Below are 24,318 nucleotides of genomic sequence, written 5' to 3'. Positions count from 1 at the left end.
ATATAAATTGTGTTTTCTATATATAGACATATATGCAAAGATGAATTATACTGAAACTTAAGTCATGAAATATATATAAAAAAACAAAAGTTCAACTCTTAAAATATAATTAATATATTTAGTAGTGTTTTTTTTTAAATTATTACAGTATTTGATCAATGTTGCATTGTATTTCTACAAATATTCTATTTTTCCGTGTTGTATTTTGTGCACTGTATGCAGCAGTGCAGAATGTCTAATGTAAATTACACCTTCTCTGATTTATTGTACATAGTTGGAATTAGTGACCTTTTAAGAAACTTTTGACCTTTTAATGTCATGTTGTTATCTTCGCCCTCTCAAATATATTTTTGGAGGTGGACTCATTCTCTTAGTCAGAACTGGGACTATTTGCAAATGTAATTATACATTAGCCTTACATGCAGTAATTCCTGGAAGAAAATCTTAACTTTCTCGGATACAGATTTGAAATAGTGAGGTGTTTTGCCCTTCGTGCTTTCAAGTGTGGGCATTGTGTTTTCTTCAAATTAACATGAAGTTTTTGAAAACGGTATTCTGATTTATGACAAGATAGTGATATCATGTCATTTACTTGTCATAAATAATAAATCTTTTTTAAAGGGTTAAAATGTCAAAAGCTATTTAAAAATATAAGGCTTTTAATCATATATTGACTGACAAGTTTATGGGGAAAAAACTCTTCACTGTTCACACAGTTGTTTGCTTTTCTTTGCTCTGTACAATAATTTAATATTCTGAAATAGAATAGGTTTTAAATGGTCAATCACTTTTAATATAAAGTGAGCCATTTAACAGAATAGGCCATGCAAAATTTTCAGTATGGATACAAGAATATAACAGCTGTGTGTGCGTGTATCTGTATTGTTACATACGTATATGTGTACACATGTATTTATATAACACACATTATTTAGCATATTTAGTATTTTGATGAAAAAACTGTCACAAAATGAGTGAACAAGTGCTCAGAGCTAAGAGTTCCAGCTCCGTGCAGTCCGGTCTGTGATCACACCTTTAGCTCGCTTTGGCAGATACAGCCTGAGACGTGTCAGCTTAGTGCAGATGTCAAACCTCGGGTGCTTATGAGAAGGCCAGGGAGCAGAGCGATAATAGCAGCCTGCGATGCGGCGTTAGCTATCGTACAAACGGGGGTCGTTGGTCTCGACCCCTCTTGTTCCAAGGCAGTCGCGTAATCGTCCATCTGGGCTCCATGTACTGCCTTCCTCCCGTTTGTCGTTGGGCCTTATCGTTGGCAGAGGCTTAATCTGCTCTGGTGATAAGATATGTGTTACTGAATACACACGCATGCACGCACACACTTGTACACACTGCTCATGCTCCTGCTGTCGCCCAGCGATGCAGTGATATGTGTGAAGTTGCGTCATTTACTGTTGCAGATTATTTTTTGGCATTTTGAAATGCGGGAAACTCCCTTATTTCCATGTCATTAATTATCTGAATCCGGTGTGATGAGTCATGCACAAAAATATAAAACAACCAAAAAGCAAATATTTTTCTGCAGATACTTGACTATGAGGAAAAAAACAAAATGACCAAAGTAACCACGGTAACAGCAAATGGGGACATTTATCCTGTCAAACTGCGTTCGTACTTGGACTATTTCCCGCTCAGTTGATGTTATCTTCCCACTTTCACACACTTTCTCTCATTAACAGCTAAAGAATAGAACAGAAAATAAAGAGCAAAAACATCTGATTTCAAAGATTAGATAAAGCAAGTCTAAAAAAAAGAAAAAAAAAGAGGTTTATCTCTAAGTGTTCACATCCTTGAGTTTCTCTGAAGGCTGCCATATAAGGTCAGTCTCTCTGAGGCGCTTCATGTGGTTAAGGTACGCTGAGTGAAGCAAGGAGAGGTGACGAGGAGAAGAAACGTAGAGAGGAAGACAGAGCACCTTGACGCGACCCCAGACTCTCCTCTGCGGTGTTTGAGCCCATTGCAGGCTGCAGCTCTGAGCTGAGGCGCAGAAGCGCTCGGCAGTGCTGACAGTTTCAATACAACAGCAGCAGCAGTTCAAACAGGTGGTGAATAATAACAATTAACAGCTGACGCTTGACATGAAAGCATTTACTCTTCAAAAAAAGACTGGAATGAAAATTTGCACAACTATAATTGATTAACAAAAAGTGTCGTCCCCCCCCCAAAATAAAAATAAAAATTAGCAACACCCCAATTCTGTTTTGTTTGTTTGTTTGTTTTTTTATCTGAAACTAATCTGGTTTTTACTGATTACAATTCAACAAAATCTTTCTGATTTATTAGGGCTGGTTACATTTGATCTTTTACTTAACATGCAAACTTATCCCAGCAGGTTCATTTTTAAATATAACCTTTATGTTTAGGGGAAGTTATCATTTTAAGATAAACTCCAAACCTCAGCATTCATCCCGTAATAATCTATTCATTAAAAAACAATTATGGAGTGTATCAATTTGCAGTGTATCGCTGCACTATTTGTGTAACCTGCTAAGTTTGTTTATAACATTGGACAGATTATAAAGAAAGTGTGACCTGTTCACACCTTCCCTTAGCTAGTTATGAATGTGGTTGGCAGCAGTTTTGCAGCCACTTCCTATTTAATATGCTTGTCTTGGTCAAAAACCAGCCAGAAGAAAATCTGGCAAAAGTTAGACACCATGCCAAAGTTGGTCTGCACATCTTTAATACAAACTCTAGATGAAGTGGTAACATTTCAACATTTTGCATTGCACACTTCTTGAACATCTAAAATTACATTAATAAGAATAAGGTGATATTAACCTAAATGATAACATGTAAGCCATATAACAAACGGATTTGCTGAATAACTTTTCCCAAAAAGGGTCACAAATAGCATAAAGGGGTCAGTTAATCCTTTGAATGGTACAACTTCCTGTCAGATATCACATATCTGCTGCTGTTTATATACGTTTGTATTTACTAGGCTTCATACCCTACATTTTAAGTCATTTTTAAGTCATTAGCAACTTCAGCACCTTGAAGTTGAAGCTGTGTAATGACGTAATACGTGCGTGATGTGGGTGCTTGCACATATGTTGCCATACTGATAATTGTATTTTTATATATTATTTTTAAATTTAGTAACTCCTATGTTATGTTTGGATTGCCATTTTGGGGATTTAATTCAAAAAATAAAAGAACACATCAAACAGGAAAAAAATCCATCTTTTTGTCACAATTACTAAGAAAAAGGTCTTCTAATCATTTAATTTCTTTCTTTCTTTTCAGTCGCATGTCGTCTGTTTTTAAAACTGTGTCTTTAAGCAATTCCGAGAAGTCAAGTGACATACATGTCCACCACCATGAATTGCAATTGTACAGACCCCAGTATCTTCACAGGGTTAATAATAATATTAGCAGATACATGACCTGACATTTTAAATCAGCTCAGGCAGACAACTCCAGGCATATTTTATTTTTCTGCCTATTCCAAAGCAACATGTTTACTCTATAAGATACAGGCTGATAGAAGGTACAGAATTTTCTCCCTATTCAAAGAAACGCACGGAAAATAGAGCATTGTGGAAAAACGGTGTGCGAATTTGCAGGAGATTTGATGGTGGCGGCAGCGGAGGGATAGCCCGGTAACCTGAGAGGGCCTCACCGTCAGTGCTGGACCGTCGCCCATCTCTTTATCACCACCGCAGAAAAATACACAAAACATGTTTACGACGCCCTGATAAAATCCAGCACTCTGCAGCCATGCACGTCTACGCTCAATATTAATAGATATTGTAAAGGGCACAGAGCAAAATGAAGATGCTGTAGTGCTGTTATTTAACTGTATTTTCACCATTAAGTCAAAGACAGTTGGATTCCCAGTATATAAAGTGATGGAGAAATACAGTTTCAGCTAATGATTTTGATGATTCTTTAACGGGATTATTTTTATTTCCATAGGCTGTGTGCAGTTTTTCTAATAGCCAGCCTCTCTGTTCTCATTCATATTTGCTTATCAGATGCAGTGTGAATATCGATTTCCCCGGATATGGGGTGATAAGGTCTTTACAAGGCCTGTCCCTCTATGAGCGCTGGTGAATATTTTATCCACCGTGGATTATAATGAGTGATTAAACTCAGTGAGAGCCATATCACTAGAGCCATCCCTTTTAATAATTCACTAGAAAAACTGTATTGATAAACACGCCTAATGCGATTCAGCGAGAATTTATAAGCCGCTCGCTGGACGTTAACATAGAAATTGTGATTTAATGCAACGACAACAAAAAAAAAGCCCTAAGCCGCTGACACAGCCTGGTGCTGTGCCTTCTCTCAAAGTTCCCCAGTGAACAGTTTGAATTGATTACAGTGCTTCGAGATGCTGTGTGTGTGTGTGTGTGTGTGTGTGTGTGTGTGTGTGTGTGTGTGTGTGTGTGTGTGTGTGTGTGTGTGTGTGTGTTGAAGGAACAGACTTGAAGGAGCCTGAGAGGGAGCCATGTAATGGTGCCTGATGACAAGGCAAGTGATCTGGGCTAGTTGGAGGCGAGCTGCTTGGCTGTAACCTAAAACACACCAAGAAAAAAAAGCAGAACATACACACACATACATACACACACACTGAAAGACACACATTCATAGAAATACTATCTCCTTCTCACTTTCTACAGTACCTGACAATATGCATGTCTACCTCCTGTGACTAAGCATACGAGTGAGGAGGTGGCCATGAGGCACTTTGTTTTCTATGAATTCTCCAATGGTTTAAAAATCACTGGAACTAGTCACACTTCGCATCACAGTTTCATACCCAGAATGTGATTTGCAGTTATGTGCCTGGTATTGTTTTTACATAATTTTCCTGTGTAACAAACGTGTATTTTTTAAGAAAATATATATATACATGTAGTTTCAGTCGACAGAGAGAAAAAGAAAAACAAAGTTCAAGAAACATTTCCAATGGAGGGAGTTTTCTGGGTTTTCTAAAACTAAAATTCTACAAATGAATTCAGATTTTCATACCTTAACAGGCACGAGGTGAAACACGTACTACACCTTGTTCTAAATCGAGGGAACTTGTGTAGCTCGCGTTTCTCGTATTTATTTCTACTTGGAGAAAATGGCTGTAGAAATATGATGGAGGGCAGCACAATGCCACCACAAGGTCTTCTAAGACAAGTATGATTACTGTTGATCTTTTGCCCTTTAACGCTGGCTTTTTTTTTATGACACACTTTCAGCAGTACAACGCTGGCTGTAAAAGCAAGGACAAAATAATAGAGAGATCAAGACCTTATCACGCAAGTTAAGATAAAAAAAAATTTCCCCATATATCCATCCATCTCTCTCGCTTCCCTTCTCTCTCTCTCTAGATTTCTATATATATAAATATAATTTTTTTTTCCCTGGACCTTTTTATTATTCAGGACAGGCAGTGTACAGTGCATGGTTGTGAAAACAGGAATAATCTCATGCAGCAGATTAAGTGGATTAATTAGGGTTTTATTCATCAGGGTGAATTGGTACCTAAAGAGCTTCCCCCTGCAATGACAAGGATTTTTCACCCTTAATTATCTCGGGCTGTGGAATGCAGTCCTGCATGTGCGGCGCATCGAATAAAGAGGAGGCATATCACCCTGCAGGCTGACTGTGGAAATGTGAATCTTTACACCCTCTGAGACTCGACTTTGCTGCCATTTATTTATTTCAACTGCAGCTCTTTTAAAAATTATTTTTCCTGTTGTGAGTTGTGCAGAATTCAGGCTGCCCCTGCGTGAGGTCACATTAGACCGCAAATACTATCTCACGATCAAGCCCCTCATCAGGCCCATCTCTTATCTTCTGATCATTTTCCACTTAGAGAGGCTTCTCACACAGTCTCACCCTGTCAATCAGAAATTCTAAAAAGAAAAAACCACTTACCATACTGTATATGCAACCACATGTGCAAGCTGTTGGCATGAGAAAAGACAAAAATGAGTCTTAAGTAAAAAGTATTTCCATTTGCAGCACTAATAATGATAGTGAGATAGGTAGGATTGAGTGTAAAATTTTTGTCTTAAAATGTATTGAAATAAACATAATAATACTTGTATTTGATCTAATTTAGCTATTTTGGTAGTTTTCTTTGGTTTTCTTATTCATGTTTCTTTTTTCACCACAGCAAAAAAAAAAGAAAGTAATTCGGGAGAAAAATGTGAAATGCAAAAGTTTCCCCTCTTTTTAAATTAACTGAATGATGAAATCAAACTTTGCAAATGTAATATAATTATAATACATATAATATGTATTTTTAAGCATTTTAAAAGTGCAAAAATCTGTTTGTTTTTTTAAAAAGCACGCACACCGAGCGCTCATTCCGAAACGCACTGAATGCATAAGCCCGAGTACACTACACACACCGTCGTCACTCGCCGAGATAAGTTTTAAAGTGGAGTCCTGAGTAATTTCAAAAAGTACAGAAGAAGCAGAAAAAAGCTGGTCTGCAATCGACACGACCACATCAAGACAATTCATTGAAATGCGCTATTTCATTACCACCGATGTGAAACTGCCAACGCGCATAGCCACTAATACTGTACTGTGCAAGGACTGGGGAGCGCTTTTTCAAACTCTCTTTTAAAGAAAGTGGTGAAAGTGGACTTTGAGACCCATTCAAGATGGGACAAGAGCTTCTCAGAGACACAAACGTGGACTTTCTCAAGTTCCAGGCTTTCGCCATCGAGCACAAAGCGGCCAGGGAGGAGCCGAGCATCCCCAAACGGGTAGATAACAAAGTTGGGGTAAGGATAGGGGAAGGAGGTGGAAGGCTATAAAGAGTGGGATAGATAGTACCGAGGTGGCGGTGGGATGGAGAGCAAAAGCAGGGTGGGCATTCACCAAGCGGGTCAGACGTAACGCTTGACTGGCGAAATGTCAGATACACATCTACAGTCTTTAGTCTCCCCTCAGCTGACTGACAGGCTGTTCTGTAAGAGGAGGTGTGTGTGTGTGTGTGTGTGAGAGAGAGAGAGAGAGAGAGAGACGACATTTAATTTGTGTAACGGCAAGAACAGTAACATGTTTATGTGTTGCTAGTATTATATAAAACTTATCTCCAAAATATCACATTTTACAGACTTAAAACTGTTAAAAATAAATTTTAAAAAAAGTCTGAACAGTCTTTCTGAAGTTATACATGATTATACAATGGATACTGTTTGTTAACTAATAAATGCATGAATATGACCATGTGAAACGCTAATAAACCCAGAGAGAAAAGCCAAATGTGACTAATTAGAGCGCAGGGAAACTTGGGTCAGGAAACAAAAGCAAACAGGTTTGTTTTTAAAAGCTTGAACATTCAAAGTCCAGACCGTGTGGAATGATAGAAATGGGATTGTATGATTTTCTAAAACAAACAGCTGCAGTGATTCATGCATGCATGTACAAAGCAAACTGCTGTACATTTCTCTGTGATACTGAATAGACACTCTGGCATGTTAAAAAAAAAGAGAAGAGCAAACAAATCTTTGGCTCTCAGTGAAGCTTAAGTCTGATCGCTATTTTTGTGACTTGGGTAGAAGATCAGACAAGAAAAGATGCTGTAACTCTGTGACCTAGAATGACAGTATGAAGGCAGACTTAATGAAATGAATGAAAACTTCAAAGGCCCCTGTCGATAAGTGACATTTTAATCTCTGGTGTCAATCGTGCTGCGTATGCTGCTCTCTCTGCTTCATCAGCACCAGTTGTTTTGTTTGTATTACTCGGAGGTGGCACGGATGTGTTACTAGAACTTCAAACGTGTGTGCACTTTTTGCCATAGTTTTCTGAAATGACACCCCCTGCACGGGCGGTTTGTGGGAGCACAAGCGTAGGAAAAATTACTGAAAATTTCGTCACGCAAACATTAAGCAATTGATTATAACGCTTAGCCATCTGTATTTCGAAATGACGCACTCGTTATGTTAAAGCACAATTAAAATTGCCATGAACTAAGTTGTAGATTTTGATAGAATTATAAATGATGCCGCCGAATGTGTAGTTTTATCGATAATCCTGCTTATAGCTTAAGACAGTGTCATAGTGATGGCATTAGTAATACTACAGAGCAGTACTGGGACTACTGCAATGACTTTTTATTGCTGTTGCTTTTAGTGTAGTAATGAAATCACAGAGAACATAAATTAAAGTAGTCAGCCATATAGTTTAAATACAGGTGCAGTAATTTTTAACTCATTATTAGCCTTGTTTGTTCTTATGTATTTAAATGCCTGGTAGTAATTACATACGTGAGAAATATATCTATAAAATCATTAAATAAAATACAAGGTGTAAGGTTTGCAATTTAGGAAAAGGCCCTCAATAAATTTAAGAGTTGTATATTGATTGATTGATTGATTGGTAATTTATTTCAACATGTGAACAATATACAAGTACATTTAGAAAAGAAATGAGAGAAAAAAAATATACTATACAAATTACATACAAAAAAACATTCTGATTAATTTACATGTTGAAAGGGAGTGGGAAGAAGTATACACTTATTTAATCCCACCCCTGTCCCATAAATTATCAGTGAATATTTAGTCAGCTTCCTTACTGATATAATTTGTAATAAAAATAGTGAACAGATTTCTGATATACTATATACTATAATATCACATCATGAATTTTTTGTTTGTTTGTTTTTAAATAGAGACATTCACTTAATTTAAATATTTTCCTTTTCTTTATAGATCGAGAAGATCATATTTTTATAACTCTTTTTGAACAGTTTTATGTTTGGACATTGCTTTAATTCCATATTCAGTTTGTTCCATAGTTTCACTCCTTGAACAGAAACACAAAAGCCTTTTCTTGTAGTACGTACCTTCATTGTTTTGAAGTTACAAAAACCCCTTAAATTATAACTTCCTTCTTTCAAAAAAAACATACTCTGAATATTACCTGGCAGTTCTTTATTTTTTGCTTTGAATAGAATTTGTGCTGTTTGGAATTTCACTATATCGTCAATTTTCAATATTTCAGACTGCAAAAATAGTGAGTTTGTATGTTCCCTATAACCTGCATTGTGGATGATTCGAATTGCTTTCTTTTGAAGAGTAAAAAGTGAATGTAATGTGGTTTTATAGTTATTGCCCCAGACCTCTGCACAATAGCTTAAGTATGGTGAAACCAGTGAACAGTAGAGAATATGAAGTGATGTTCTGTCGAATACCTGTTTTGCCTTGTTTAGTACTGCAATGCTTCGTGATACTTTGGAATGAATATATCTTACGTGAGCTTTCCAGTTAAGTTTTTCATCTATTATTACCCCCAGAAATTTATTTTCACTGACTCTTTCAATATCAACACCATTTATTTGAATCTTTGCATTAGTATTTAAACTACTATTTCCAAATAACATAAGTTTAGATTTATTCAAATTTAATGATAATTTGTTTTTATCAAGCCAGAACTTCACTTTACTTATTTCATTAGTCATATCCTCCAATAAATTCTGCAGATCATCACCAGAGCAAAAAATGTTTGTATCGTCAGCAAAGAGAACCACTTTTAATACTTTGGACACTTTACAGATGTCGTTAATGTACAAGTTGAAGAATTTTGGACCCAAAACTGACCCTTGGGGTACACCACAAGCAATGTCCATACATAAGGAGCAACCACCATTTATTTTCACAAACTGCTTTCTGTCACTATATCTTTTTTTATTCATTTGATCTATTTTTAGACAAACTTGAGTAAGAAAATTTACAATGTAAGAATGTATGTTTCTAAAATACAACTGTGACAGTTACTACTGTATATAGAAACTTGAATGTTTAAATATTTTTATTCATTTGTTTACTAATTTTATGGAATTTTGTTTCTTTATTTTGCGAGGTTGAAATAACTCCACCACTATGCCAACAATGGATAACATAAAATCGAATTAGAATAAAATTAAATCATGGCCTTCTTTGTTAATGTATTTAAGAATAAAGACTTTAATCAGACACTAAACTGAATTGAACACATTGTGAAGTAAACAAACTGACAAGGATCAACAACAGAAGCAAGGATATTTCTGCTTACGTCATCCCGTTTGCCCCTCCTTACCGAGTTGTGCCGAAGGCTTTCCCAATTTACCGCTGAGGCTGAGCGAGCCTTGCACACTGAAGTGATTTTTATATCTTTTTTTCCCCACAAATGTTTGATTTTATATACTAGTGTAATTTTATTTAGTTATTCACTTACACACACTTTGTTGAATAAAACTTTGTATCCATAACTATCATGTCATACTAATGTTGTGATGGTTCTATATATATTTTATTATCTTATCACTTGCATGTCCAATCCCTGCCCCCCTTTTTTTCTCACAGCTTTGCATGACATTTTTACAAACTGCACATTTCCTTGGAATAAATTAAAAATTGTGATTTGAAGGCTAATAATACTCAATAAAAACACTTGATCCCGTCCTCCCAACAAGCTGTTTAAACCTCCAAAGGATACTTCCCTTTTGTAATTAAGCATAACATGAATGATAGTGACTTCCTCTATGTTCTTCATCACTTTCTCTTTCTGCTAAAAGTAGGTCAACAGGGATTTCCTGCTCTCAGACGTTTTCTTTCCAGTCAACACCTGGTCTTTGTAATGCCACTTAAGCGCGAGGAAACATTGTGTGCACTTGTGTATATACAACATATGGGATCTCAAGTTAAAACAGCTTGTACGTTTTTTACCACTATGCAAGGAAACCTAAGACTGCTATCAACCTTTGTAGCGCAGCCAGGGATTCAACTCTCGCAGAAACTGAGAAACAGACAGAGCTGAAGATTTAGCTGCAGCTTCGGGCTGGGATTTTAAAATGCACAAAAACAACAGGCGCATGTTTATTCTGCTAATTTTTCCAATTTAAAGTTTTCTTGAGAGATGCAATATGAAACAAAAGCCTGCATTACTTTTTTTTTTTTTTTTGGAGACTGAATTATTAACAACCCGAGGCTTACCTTTGCATTTCTAATTACACCACGCGGAGAGATGGCTCTCCAACTCTGCAGGCATCCAGTTAGAGTGTCATTCTGAAGGATAAATCCATTGCAAAGAGGCTAATTCAAAAAGTAGGTTACAGAAAAAATTCTTCTGCTTTAAACGACTGACAACTAATCAAACACGTCTGCACTCAGAAATCTGATTTCTGCGACTTAGCCTGATGCATTTTAAAAAGTGGCCAAACAAAGCAAAGTTCTGTCATAATACTCTTCAGAACACTGAATTACTATTCATTATGAAACAGCAAAAAAACCCTGATTTAACAACATGGGGAGAATAGAAGATAAAGAATGAGTTGAAAAACAAAAGAGGTTTTTGATCTGTTTTGTTATTGGCAAAGTGTGATAGCTTGATGGGTGATTTTTCACATTAATTTTCTCACCTATTTTTGTTGTTGCAAAGGCGCTGATCACCCACAGTGGGTATGTCATCAAAGAGGTGCAGAGTGTGGTTGAGGGGGAGGGGACTAGGTTTTGTGGCAAGCTAGACAAAATAATTCATCATATTTAGCCGATGTGGGATCACAGCAAGCTTCTTAGAACCAAAAAGCTCAAGAACACAAGTGGGGGAATATTCACTTTTGCCTCAACGCTTTCCTCTTCCTCTGCTGATTTCTCTTTAGCAAGCTCCCTCCTTCGCAAAACACTGACACATACACGCACGCACACCTGCGCAGTGATAGGCCTGGCAGTACACAATCATGCTCAGAGTCATACTGAGAGGACGATGCTGTAAGATTCTGAGAATGTGATCATTCTCTTTTTCTCAACCTGATCTTTCTGAATGATTAATTTTCCGTTTCAGGGGCACCACTGAGTGTCATAAATATGTCAGGGTTCAAAAGCCTCTCTAAGAATTATTAAGTCACAAATACATAGAAAACTCCAAGAGGGGCAGCTCCTTTAACACCAAATTTCTAAGACTTCAAAAACAAAACAAAAAAAAGCATGCTGCCTGCAGTAAAAACACAAACCCACACACTCTTAAGAGTCAGTTGCACCACTTTTCCGACCTCTGGATAGACTGTGGGGTTGCAGAGCCTCCCCTCCAGAGAGTGTGCTCGCCTGGGTGTGGTTTTACCCTTGGTCTGCTTTCACCCTTTCGTGCTGCCTTTGTGGTCATCTTTTCATCCCCCTCCGCCCCCTCCCCACTACACATGACAAACACGTGGCAACCATGACACTGACGTGCTGTTTCGTGCTGTCTCTCACATATACAAAGAATCCTAGCCACAACCACATATTTATGCAAGTGTTTTTAAGATGATCACATGCTTTAGGCTTAGGTGCTGTGGGGGGCCTTTTTTAGATCGTTCCTAGACGATACTACGAGATGGTTCTTGCAGTCTCCACAGTCTTTTACTTCGCAGCTAAATGACCCCTTGTCACTGCTTTTGAATGAGCTTCAAAGTGTTGTGAAGGAGCGCATACCATCTTTCACTAAATCTGACCAATTAGTAGCAAGAACTGTGTGAAGGTGAAAGTAAATGAGCAGACAGCTATGTCTTTGTGCACCGCCGTAAGGGCCTCAGGGGGCTGAAGCCTCTCCTGGCTAATATTGGGCAAGTGGCACAGTACAATACAATACAATACAATACAATTTTATTTATATAGCATATTTAAAACCAAAGGTAGATCAAAGTGCTTTTACAATAATGCAATAAGTCATTGTTATAAAATATTGAAGTACAAAAACAAGCACTAGTACTAATCCTAAAAGATGGGAATCACTAATTAAACCAGGAGTGTGGGCTAAATAAAATAGATCTCGGGCCTCAGTTCAGAGACAGGGTCATTTCAAAATGTAAAATATTATCTAGGAGAATCAGGAATAATGCAGTAAAAAGGTTAAAATAGATGAGATAAGGGCACTAGCTAGTGGGGAATGCTAAATTAAATAGGTACATTTTCAACCACACCAGGACGCTCTAGGCCGTAGGTCGATGATCGATTTTGTAATCGTATCACCAGACCTGCGACCATATGTTCTGGACACTCGGGTAAAGAGAGGGGCTGAGCTGTCAACTGATCACCACCTGGTGGTGAGTTGGATCAGGTGGCGGGGGAGGACGCTGGACAGACCTGGTGCACCTAAATGCGTAGTGAGGGTGTGCTGGGAACGTCTAGCAGAGGCCCCAGTCCACAAGATCTTCAACGCACACCTCCAGCAGAGCTTCAACAGCATTCCGAGGGAGACTGGGGACATTGAGTCCGAATGGACCATGTTCAGCGTCTCCATTGCCGAAGCTGCTGCATTGAGCTGCGGCCGCAAGGTGGTTGGTGCCTGCCGTGGTGGTAATCCCCGAACCAAATGGTGGACACCAGAGGTGAAGGGAGCCACCAGGCTGAAGAAGGAGTCCTATCGGGCTTGGTTAGCCTGTGGGACTCCGGAGGCAGCCGACAGGTATCGACAGGCCAAGCGGAATGCGGCTCGGGCAGTGGCTGAAGCAAAAACTCGGGTGTGGGAGGAGTTCGGAGAGGCCATGGAAAAAGACTTTCGGACTGCCTCGAAGAGATTCTGGCAAACCGTCAGGCGTCTCAGGAGGGGAAAGCGGTGCTCTACCTGCACTGTGTATAGTGCTGGCGGAGCGCTGCTGACGTCGACTGAGAAAATTGTCAGGTGGTGGAAGGAATACTTCGAGGACCTCCTTAATCCCACTGACACGTCTTCCGAGGAGGAAGCAGAGTCTGGGGATGAGGGGAATGACCCGCCAATTTCCGGGGGCGAGGTCACTGAGGCAGTTAAACAACTCCTTGGTGGCAGAGCCCCTGGTGTGGATGAGGTCCGCCCCGAGTTCCTGAAGGCTCTGGACGTTGTAGGGCTGTCCTGGTTGACACGCCTCTGCAATGTTGCGTGGAGATCAGGGGCAGTACCTGTGGACTGGCAGACCGGGGTGGTGGTCCCCATCTTTAAGAAGGGGGACCGGAGGGTGTGTTCCAACTACAGGGGGATCACACTCCTCAGCCTCCCTGGGAAAGTCTATGCCAGGGTGCTGGAAAGGAGAGTTCGTCCGCTAGTCGAACCTTGGATACAGGAGGAACAATGCGGTTTTCGTCCTGGTCGCGGAACACTGGACCAGCTCTTTATCCTCTCGAGGATACTTGAGGGTGCATGGGAGTTTGCCCAACCAGTCTACATGTGTTTTGTGGACTTGGAGAAGGCATTCGCCCGTGTCCCTCGGGGTGTTCTATGGGAGGTGTTGCGGGAGTATGGGGTGTCTGGCCCATTGCTACGGGCCATTCGATCCCTATACAACCATTGCAAGAGCTTGGTTCGCATTGACGGCAATAAGTCGGACTCGTTCCCGGTGGGTGATGGGCTCCGCCAGGGCTGCCCTTTGTCTCCGGTTCTGTTCATAATTTTTATGGACAGGATTTCTAGGCACAGCAAAGTGACGGAGGGCTTTGGCTTTGGTGGCCTCAGAATCTCATCTCTGATTTTTGCAGATGATGTGGTTCTGTTGGCTTCATCGGGTGAGAGCCTCCAGCTCGCACTGGAACGGTTCGCAGCCGAGTGTGAAGGAATGAGGATCAGCACCTCCAAATCTGAGGCCATGGTTCTCAGCCGGAAAAGGGTGGAGTGCCCACTCCGGGTCGGGGATGAGTTCCTGCCCCAAGTGGAGGAGTTCAAGTATCTCGGGGTCTTGTTCGCGAGTGATGGGAGAAGGGAGCCGGAGATCGACAGACGGATTGGGGCTGCAGCTGAAGTAATGCAGACGCTGCACCGGTCCGTCATGGTGAAGAGGGAGCTGAGTGTAAAAGCGAAGCTCTCAATTTACTGGTCGATCTACATCCCTACCCTCACCTATGGCCACGAGCTGTGGGTAGTGACCGAAAGAACGAGATCGCGGATACAAGCGGCAGAAATGAGCTTCCTCCGAAGGGTGGCTGGCCTCTCCCTTAGAGATAGGGTGAAAAGTTCGGCCATCCGGGAGGGGCTCAGAGTAGAGCAGCTGCTGCTCCACATCGAAAGGAGCAAGCTGAGGTGGTTCAGGCATCTGACAAGGATGCCCCCTGGGCGCCTCCTGGGTGAGGTGTTCCAGGCATGTCCCACCGGGAGGAGGCCCCGGGGCAGACCCAGGACACGCTGGAGAGATTATATCTCTCGGCTGGCCTGGGAACGCCTTGGTATTCCCCCGGATAAGCTGGAGGAGGTGGCTGGGGAGAAGGAGGTCTGGGCCTCTTTGCTTAGGCTGCTGCCCCCGCGACCCGGCCTCGGATAAAGCGGATGAAGATGGATGGATGGACATTTTCAACCGTGTTTTGAAAGATTAAATAGAGTCCGAAGCATGAATAGTAACAGGAAGACTATTCCAGAGGTTTGCTGCAGTGGAGACAAAACCACGATCGCCCCGATCTTCAGACTAGACTCTAGTTTGAACCAAGAGTAGTTGACCAGACGATCTTAAGGCTCGACTAGGAGTATACAAGCTAAAAGATAGCTAGGCGCAATATACTATAATTTTAAAGGTAAGCAACAAGATTTTAAAATCAATACGATATTTGATGGGTAGCCAATGTAAGTCAGCAAGAACTGGAGTAATGGAAGCAAATGTTCCAGTTCCGGTTAGGAGACGAGCCGCAGCATTTTGAACAAGCAGAAGTCTATGAAGGTGGACAGATTAAAGACCAAAGTAAAGGGAAGTGCAGTAGTCTAAGCTGGAAGTCACAAAAGCTTGGATAAGTTTTTCAAGATCGTTGCGTGGTATAAAATGTGAAGTGAAATTTATTTCGGTCAACAACAACAAAACAGATTATCATTTTACATAAAAGTACTCAATCATACAGTAACCGAAAAAGGAACAGGCTGAAGCCTTGTGGCTTATAATTATCCTATCATTTACCCCACAGGAATAATCAAATCCTTAACCAAGAAAATAAATAGCATTGATGAATAATTTGTATAACAGTTTGAAAAGAAATCAATGATAAATCAAGAAATTAAATAAACACAAAGTTATTCATCAAACCAAACTTCCGTAACTTTGTATGATACAAATTTTTTAATTCTTCCTGAAAATGACAAAAAAAATGTTTGGCTTTAGTGACTTGGCGCAATTGGTAAAAGCCAGAATTGACTACTGAGTACACTTGTTTATCGAGCTTAAATGAACTCTCCAGGAAAACACCTAGATTGCTTACAGTGTCAGAGAGGAAGCTGGCAACGGGGCCAAATACAACGGCTAACTGGTCCCGAGGGATGTGACTATCAAACACCACAACCTAAGTTTTCTTTTCATTCAAAATAAGAGAATTGGCTGATAGCCAATCTTTGACCTTTTTCATGCAATCTAACAAGCAGTCCAGTGAAGATGACAAATCATCAGTCAATTGAAAATAAATTTGAATGTCGTCGGCATAACAGTAATAAGAAATGTTATATTTATCAAAATTAGAGCCCAGAGGTAGCATGTACAAAGAAAACAACAAAGGGCCCAGCACAGACTCCTGGGGCACACCACAACAAAGAGGGGCCACGGTGGACGAGTAACATCCCATCTTGACAGAGAAAGACCTATGCGAAAAACAGGATTTAAACCAGTTAAGGGCAGAACCCTTAATGGCTACAGCATGTTATAGTCTCTTTAAAAGAATATTATGGTCCACCATATCACAAGCTGAGGACAAATCCAATAAACTTAAAACGGCGGGGTGACCTGAGTCAGTAATTAAAAGATGAACATTGAAGACCCTCAGCAGAGCTGGTTCAGTTCTGTGGCGTGGTTTAAAGCCAGACTAAAATTTAAGTTTAAGTAATCTTGTAGTTGGAAAAAGACAATTTTCTCTAATACTTTAGAAAAGAACGGGCGTTTTGGAGACAAAGATTGCTATGTAATAAAAATATTCAAGCACTTCTGTAAGAAAATAATGTTTTTGTTACTTAGCACTCAAATCTATAAGCCACGAACCTAGCTCTGATCTGAGTGCACTGACCACCACCATGTTGGTTTTCTTTGGAAAAAGTTGTACGCACGAGAAGGGCCGGTGCTAGGTTATCAGCTGAATCTAACAAGCTGCATTCATAAACCACACTGGTGCAAGGCGCACAGACAGACACGTCTGCTAATATGTGTGCGTACTAAGTAACTGTCTGGTGGTGCAGTTAATGATACTAGGCTTTCGCTCATTAAAACTGAATCACAGAATTCAAATTCATGTTTCAAGTCCATTAAAAATGCTCTAGAACAGCGGTCCCCAAATCCCGGGCCACAGACCGGTACCGGACCATGAGAGTTGAGGCTCGGGTGTGAAATTGATGGTTTTCAGGGTTTTTATCATAAAGTTTTTATCATTAACTCGGTTTCCCCGGGTTTTTGGTACCTGTACTGGTTTTATTTTTTGTATTTATCCGCGACACCTTAAAGGCCAGTCCCTGAAAATATTGTCGGACATAAACATGACAGTTTAGAACATGACAATGACATATAGCTCTATAGACATATAGAAAGGCACGCCCCTAACATTAAACTCCAAACTTTAATCCTTATCAATACCCAAAGAGTTATAAATAAATTCACCCACCATATAGTTGTATGAAGCAAGAAAACATCCACAGGAACCAAAACTGTTCTTTGTAAGTGTGTGATTGTATTATTGCTGATGGTTAGTTGGTCATTTTACCATGACGAGTTAGAGTTAGTTGACTCAAGTGGCTATTAGTGGAACTGCGCTTGTTTTTACACTTTTTTTCAGCATTGGAGATTCCTGTTTGTCTTCATACACCACTTTAAAAAAAAAGAAGCTGAAAGTCTTAACAGACCAACCTGATTAAGCTTAAACCACATATACACAGCATTATGGTCGAGTCTATTCTAATTCATTTTAGAGTGGATGACAGATGCTTTACTAAAGGCAAAAGTTATGTGTGAGTTTGCACTCCTACAGTTTGGAGCAGGTGGGCTTTTCAAGTATTCGTCACTACTTTCAGTTGTGCATTTCCTCTTCTGTGAGACCATGCCAGTTACTGCAGTATTGAGTGTTATCATCCTGAGGTGTGTGTCATTCGTGGTTGAAGTGTGTCATTTGCTATTTGCTTTTCTTTACTGCTAGTTTGCTTTTTACTTTGACAATAAGCATACGGTAATAAAGACCTACTCACCGTGTAATTGTGTTAGCATGTTCATTTTCAGTGGTTTTTCTAAACTGCATTTGATCAGTCAGAGGTGTTTTTACAACTTTTTTTTTTCTTTTAGATATAGCACTGTTCTGAAAATGGATCTAATAATCCTACTTATTTTTCACTTTAATTTACAGGCTGGGGGGGGATCTTGAATTTGTTTTCTTTGTGGAAATCGAAAGATGAGCACTTTGTCAGAAAATGTAAAACAAACTCAAGGTCAGACACACTTTTTCACCTCATTAACTAACCGTCCATTCTGGCACGTTCTCGTATCCTCCCTATCGTTCTGCCTCTCAATTTCAAATCAGGAGTTTAACCTCCAAGCAGATTCTGCTCACGAAATAACGGCGGACCTGGCCACGCACCATGGGAGAATTACCTCCCATAATTATACCGTAATTATGACCGAGATACAATCAGCATTATTCTAAAAAAATAAAACGAAGAAGAAGAAGAGGGGGGAAAAAAGTTTAAATGAGTAGTGGGAGGGAGGGATGGAAAGAGTTGGAGCTTTAGTGTCTCTGAGGGGATTGGTGACAGTCCTGTGAAACAAAAGGAGGCGAATGGACAGAAAACCGTTCTAATTAAGCACAGAGAAAAGATGGTGTCTCTGGTAATTATAAAAGTGTAAGAGATTCTTAACTCGCTTAATTTTGTTTCAGTTCTGCAAATTTTAAAAGTTGACTCCAAATGTTGGTTGGGGTGGGGGACTAAAGAACAAACTTTCATGGTTAAAAGTGTAAAATGAACAAACGTACTGCTTATTTATTTGACCTAAGGATACGATCATAAAAACTACAGTGTTTTTCTAGTTGGCCACAAGAGGCTCTGCGAGCGCTCTGCTGATAGAATCACTCCTGGCTGCAGAAAGTAGGGCCTGCAACAAATAAGCTCTGCCTTCAAATATCCTCAAACTGCCATCCACCTTCCAAATACAGACATCCAAAAAAAAAAAAAAATGTAGGAGGTTTTAAGGCTCCACTTTCCTGCTAGTCATTCTCAGTGTGTGTGCAGCTTTAGTCTGGAGCTGGATAGCAGCAGACAGGACATCTGCTCTTCATATCCGCCTGGTGTGTTGCACAAAGTGGACTCTCTTAGCTGCAGCCATGGGCCCAGCGGCTGCACGGTGGGCACAATTCCCTCTCCAAACACAATTCGGAAAAGGGACTTGTTTATCCAACCATTCAAGGTTTGGATCAGAGGCAGATAATGTCTGGACGGGTTTGAGTCTCCTTTTCCATGTAGCGGCACACATCTGTATCTGAGCTTTCTCTCGAGGACAAAAAAAGAGCTGGTGAAGTGGTGTAAGCTGAGCTTGTGTACCATATACAAACAGAAATACGCAGGTAGGTTATGCATTGCCAAGTATCTGAAGAAGACAGTCTCCATTACAAAGTCACACAGAACTTTAATCTGCTTTATCCTGTTTGAGAAAAAAACTGTTTCTATAGGTCACAGAAAAGTCTCGAGATCCATTTGTACTGCACTTTCATCACTCCTGCTCCACATTTCTTTAATAAAACACCAATCTCAAACATACCGTCACCCTTTTAAGGTCAGTGTGTGTGTGAGGGGGAAAAAAAATCAAACATTTAAAAGCTGCAAAAATGATTTATAACCTGTATATTTCAGATATGTAATGGCTGCAGAGTATCTGCAGGCAATGCCATTACTTATTTCTGAAGGCCCACCTGATTGTAGTCAGACAGACTCACCTAAAACACCTAAAACAGCTCAATAAAGCACCTTGAGCCGTGATTGGGATCTCACTCATATTCCCTCGTCACGAAGATGAATGCATTCGGAGACGAAGGATGAGAGAGTGGGCTGAGTTTTAATAAATTCTGCATCATGCTTCTGCCACGGCGCTCACAAGCTAGTGACAACTGCATTTATTTAAAGACGGGTTGATGAATTAATTTGGGGTTTTTTTTCCGGTAATATTATTATTATTATTATCTGGAGAAATATACATTCACAGACAAAGAATGATCATGACCGAAAAATGGAAGCATTACCGAGACAAAGAGAGAAACTATCTTTCCCTTCCTCCATTTTTATTATTTTTCAAATGTGTTTGATGGGAGGAAGAAGAGGAGAGAAATCCATTATTGTAAGTCTTCGGCGCTCTTGCCTTATTTCTGCAAACTTTAGTTACTTTTGGTTTTTCAGGGGTTTTCCATCAATGCTCGCTGGATCTCGATAAGAGAAAACGAGAAAGATCAGATAATTGGCCAGAGGTCACTTGAGCATGCAAACGCCCCTGCAAACGTATCGCAACGCAGCACGCAAATTCACCAGAAAAAGCTGATCACATGTAAGATTTTTTTTTACAAGTTCCTGCATTAAAAACAAGCAAACCATTCATATTAGTATCTTCTGCATCTGCACACATTTCAGGCCGACCGGCAATATCCTTCAGAGGACAAAGTGTACGAAATGAATCAATAAACTCAAAAGCCCTGAAATCTCAAATCCATTAGGCCTGCGACGAAGCACATATTACTTCAAAATGGAGTTGCATTAAGTGTCAGATGTCCGTGATAAGGCTGCCTTCATTTGGGTTTTGCTGTTTTTTCCCCTGATGGGACACATGAGTGGTGTCTCCTTATCATTCATGCCATAAAGTGCTATCTGTGTCTCTTATCGCCCGTCTGCACGAAAGAGGAAAAGAGACTATGACAGGGAGGGAGAGAATGAAGGACAGAACGCAGCGGATGATAAAAATCACTGCTGTGGCCACATGCATGTACACCTGTATGAGTGGACACGGACGCTGTCTCGCTGCCTTAACACGCGCGTATCAAACAAGGCCACGGGTCTGACATGCTCTTATCTTGTGCAGCCTTTCCCTGCGAACAAATGTGCTGCGTTACCCACTCATAGCGCAGGAGGAAATCAAACTGTTGCAGAGGATCTGAAGGGTTTTTTTTTCCTCTCCCTGTTCACTGATGGCCTGTTGTTATCTTTGCAGATGAACTCAGACTCTTCCAGCCAATAACTTTTCAGATGAACTCGCTCTTCCAGCAAATAACTTTTCAGATGAACTCGCTCTTCCAGCAAATAACTTTGATTAAACTGTCAGAATATGTAGATTTCCGATCTTAATTTTGTTGAGACGTGAAAATTAAACCACCCCCCCCACCCCCTTTTTCTACTGCGTCATCACTTTGAACGCGGGGGAAAATGTAGTGTAAAGTTAAATCCACATTTTTCAGCTCCGAAGAGTGTCATGGCTTGCAGATTGCACGCACGATGCGGCGTGTTGACCCCCCCACTTGATTTAGCTGATGCATCCTGATTTTTCTGGGGTTTTTTTCTTTTTAAATATCATCTGAATCTCTTCACTATGCGAGCCATAACCTTAATCTCACTGCCTTTAACCTTGCCATTCTCCTCCTCTATCTCTCCCTCCTTCGCTCTCTTGTTCCCTCTCTCCCAGCGTTTGTTTATCCAGCACTCTCTCGCTGCCTCTCTGATGAGTGTTTTATCTTGCGGCCCACCTTTTCACACTGCCGCGTTCACAATCACGAGTATCACCCGTAATTATCTCGCCGTATTCCCCCTTCTCGCCCTATCGGCGGCATTCATCTCTGCGCTGGAATTATATGCGTTTCAGCTGGGTGCCGCCGCGCGCCCCCAACCCCAAAGGAGAGGAGGAGGAAGAGGATAGGTTTGGAGGAGGAGGAGGAGGGAAGGAGAACGAGCAGGGCCCAGGTTGGGTAAAGACAAATCTAGTGAGTCGCAAGCTGGAGATTATAAAGCCAGGGGATCCTGACCTGCATCAACATACAGCAGCGCAGACCCACATCTCAGGTGTAATTACTTTGTTTCACAGCTTCCTTTATCTCCCATCGACTTTGCATCTGTCCCCTTTCATACTCCAGCACTCCTGTGCATAATATAGTTGTGGCCGCTGTCAAAGTCGCCTTGACCTTCCTGCTTTCTGCCAGTGCCATTGTACCAATAAGAAAACCAATTAATGACTTATCCGTCCATCTCAATGTCAAGTCTTTTTCTGAGGTGTACTATTATGTCTGCTTTGCCGACATGCCGTTAATTAACTCGATGCTTTCGCCTCCTCCATCCAAGCCTCCCAGCGCTCACTCACCCAGCCACGCCGGCATTCAGGGCCACATAATAGTACTGTAGGTGCGAGGCGAGCGGTAGCAGCAGAGCTCGCGCTCACACTCGCACACAACCTGAAACTTCTGAGAGCAACAGAATGTAGAGGGACGGTGGAATGGCGAAGAAGGATATGAAAGGATTTAATGAACAAGATGTCTAAAGGAGAATTCAATGGAGAGGCCAGATAAGGTTCCAAAGTCGTTAAGAGTGGGCAGTGAGTGGCGCGTCTGCGTCTTTAGGTGTAGACGACAGAGCAGTAAAAAACCCCGCTCGTATCCTCAACCTTTCATGAGGGAAGCCCTAACACCTGCTCGGTGTGAAGCCTTTATCACTTTTCATATTCAAATTTCTGAGTGAAATGTCAAAGATGATAGACATATCGCATTTAACTTTTTTTTCTTTCTGTTACACCAGCCAGCTCTGAAATGCTTTTCACAGCCTGGTTTTAAAGGTGGAAATAGCCTCCGGGGCTCTTGTTAGTGTGTACTTTCAAGTGATTATTCATTTCATGAAAAAAGGCTTTGAGCTTGTGGTCAAGCTTAACATTTACTTACCTAATAATATGACCTTTTTTGTGACTCGGACAAAGCTGACTGTATTCACAGAAGTACGATTTATGCAGCGGGACAAAGCCTCGGATAACCTGTGGCTACATGATGTCTATCTGTTTCACTCGTCCTTATTTCCATATTTATTTTAATTAGAGTTTGGCAGAGTATTGTCCTTGGGGATAACTATTATGAAAATTATTCCAATATCCTAATATATAAAATTAGAGCTGCACTGTGTATGCTGTGGTTTTTTTTCTTCTTTTTTGAACTTTCTAGTAATAAATTATAAACTCACACAGTCAGAGTGAGGAGCTAGCCCATATCTTTTTTTAATTTTCTAAATGCAATTCATTGCTCCGTACTCGGATTCAAAACACTAATTAATTTGTATTTGATAATTTGCCCACTTTCACGGCGTGACATGAGTGCATTTTTTTTCTTTTTTAAACTTTGCACTGCATGCACAAGTTTAATTAAGTGAGAACTCTTCACATTATCAACATTGTGAATTGTACAATTTTGAAGGAGGAGGGAAAGAAAAAAAATGTAGGTCTGCGAGGCTCTTTTTCCACTCGTCCTCTCCATTCTCACAAATTCCTGCATAAAAGAAAATTTTCCGAATTGAGAGGAGCAATTGCTGGAGGAGGTATACATTTCAAGTTAATTTTACATTGACCTTGTAAAAGGGATCGCGAAAGAGCGTGGATAAGTAAAATAGTAATGAAAAAAAGAATTAATGCACCTTCATCTGCCTGCACTGAACTGTCTCACTTACGGAGCACCCACTCCTCCTCTCAGCTTCGGTACAGTCACACCGTACAGACGCCTTTTATGGACACGTTGCCGGCCTACATTTGAGCTAAATTGTACATTAAACAAGATTAATGAGATTGTGGTTTCAGGGGGCTGAGTTTTAGTATGTCTGTCGCTCGGCTACTGGAAAGAATTGTCTTCATTTTATGTCCCGACCATGAAGAATTGTGCACTTCTAAATTCCTTCACTAAGCCTTCTTTATTAACTCTGAAAAACTTAAAATCAAGCCTTATCTGCGTGAGCAGTCAAGTAGGACAGTGTTCGTGTGAGCGTAGCTGATTTTGTGTTTTGAAAGTCATTATCACAGAAATCTCACCTTCACTCTGAGTTTTGCGCTCTGCTCTGTTTTTGAAAATAAAGCAGATTCACAGAGATTTGTGTTTTGGTTTAGGACGGACTCGCTCGCTGAACTACTTTTGCTTTGCGTTTCATCTCACATGTTACGGCTGAATGTCTTATCATGTATTTGTTATTCAGCTTTCTTAAAAGTTAATACAAAAAACAGCGTCTATATATAATTGATTTACTAATTATAACTTCATGCAAACTTTGGATTTTTAGTTTTATAAGGTTTTATAAGGTATATGGTTTGAATAAACCACTATCACTGTGGCCTGGTTAAACCACTAGTGGGGTAGGATGGAATCTATCCAGTGAGGTATACTTTTGACCTGTGTGGATCACAAAAAACCCCAAATAAATTCA

The sequence above is a fragment of the Rhamphochromis sp. 'chilingali' genome (assembly GCF_963969265.1).
Source record: "Rhamphochromis sp. 'chilingali' genome assembly, chromosome: 7".
Lineage (NCBI taxonomy): Eukaryota > Metazoa > Chordata > Actinopteri > Cichliformes > Cichlidae > Rhamphochromis > Rhamphochromis sp. 'chilingali'.
The sequence above is the reverse complement of the archived record's forward strand: the minus strand, read 5'-3'. Positions refer to the sequence as shown.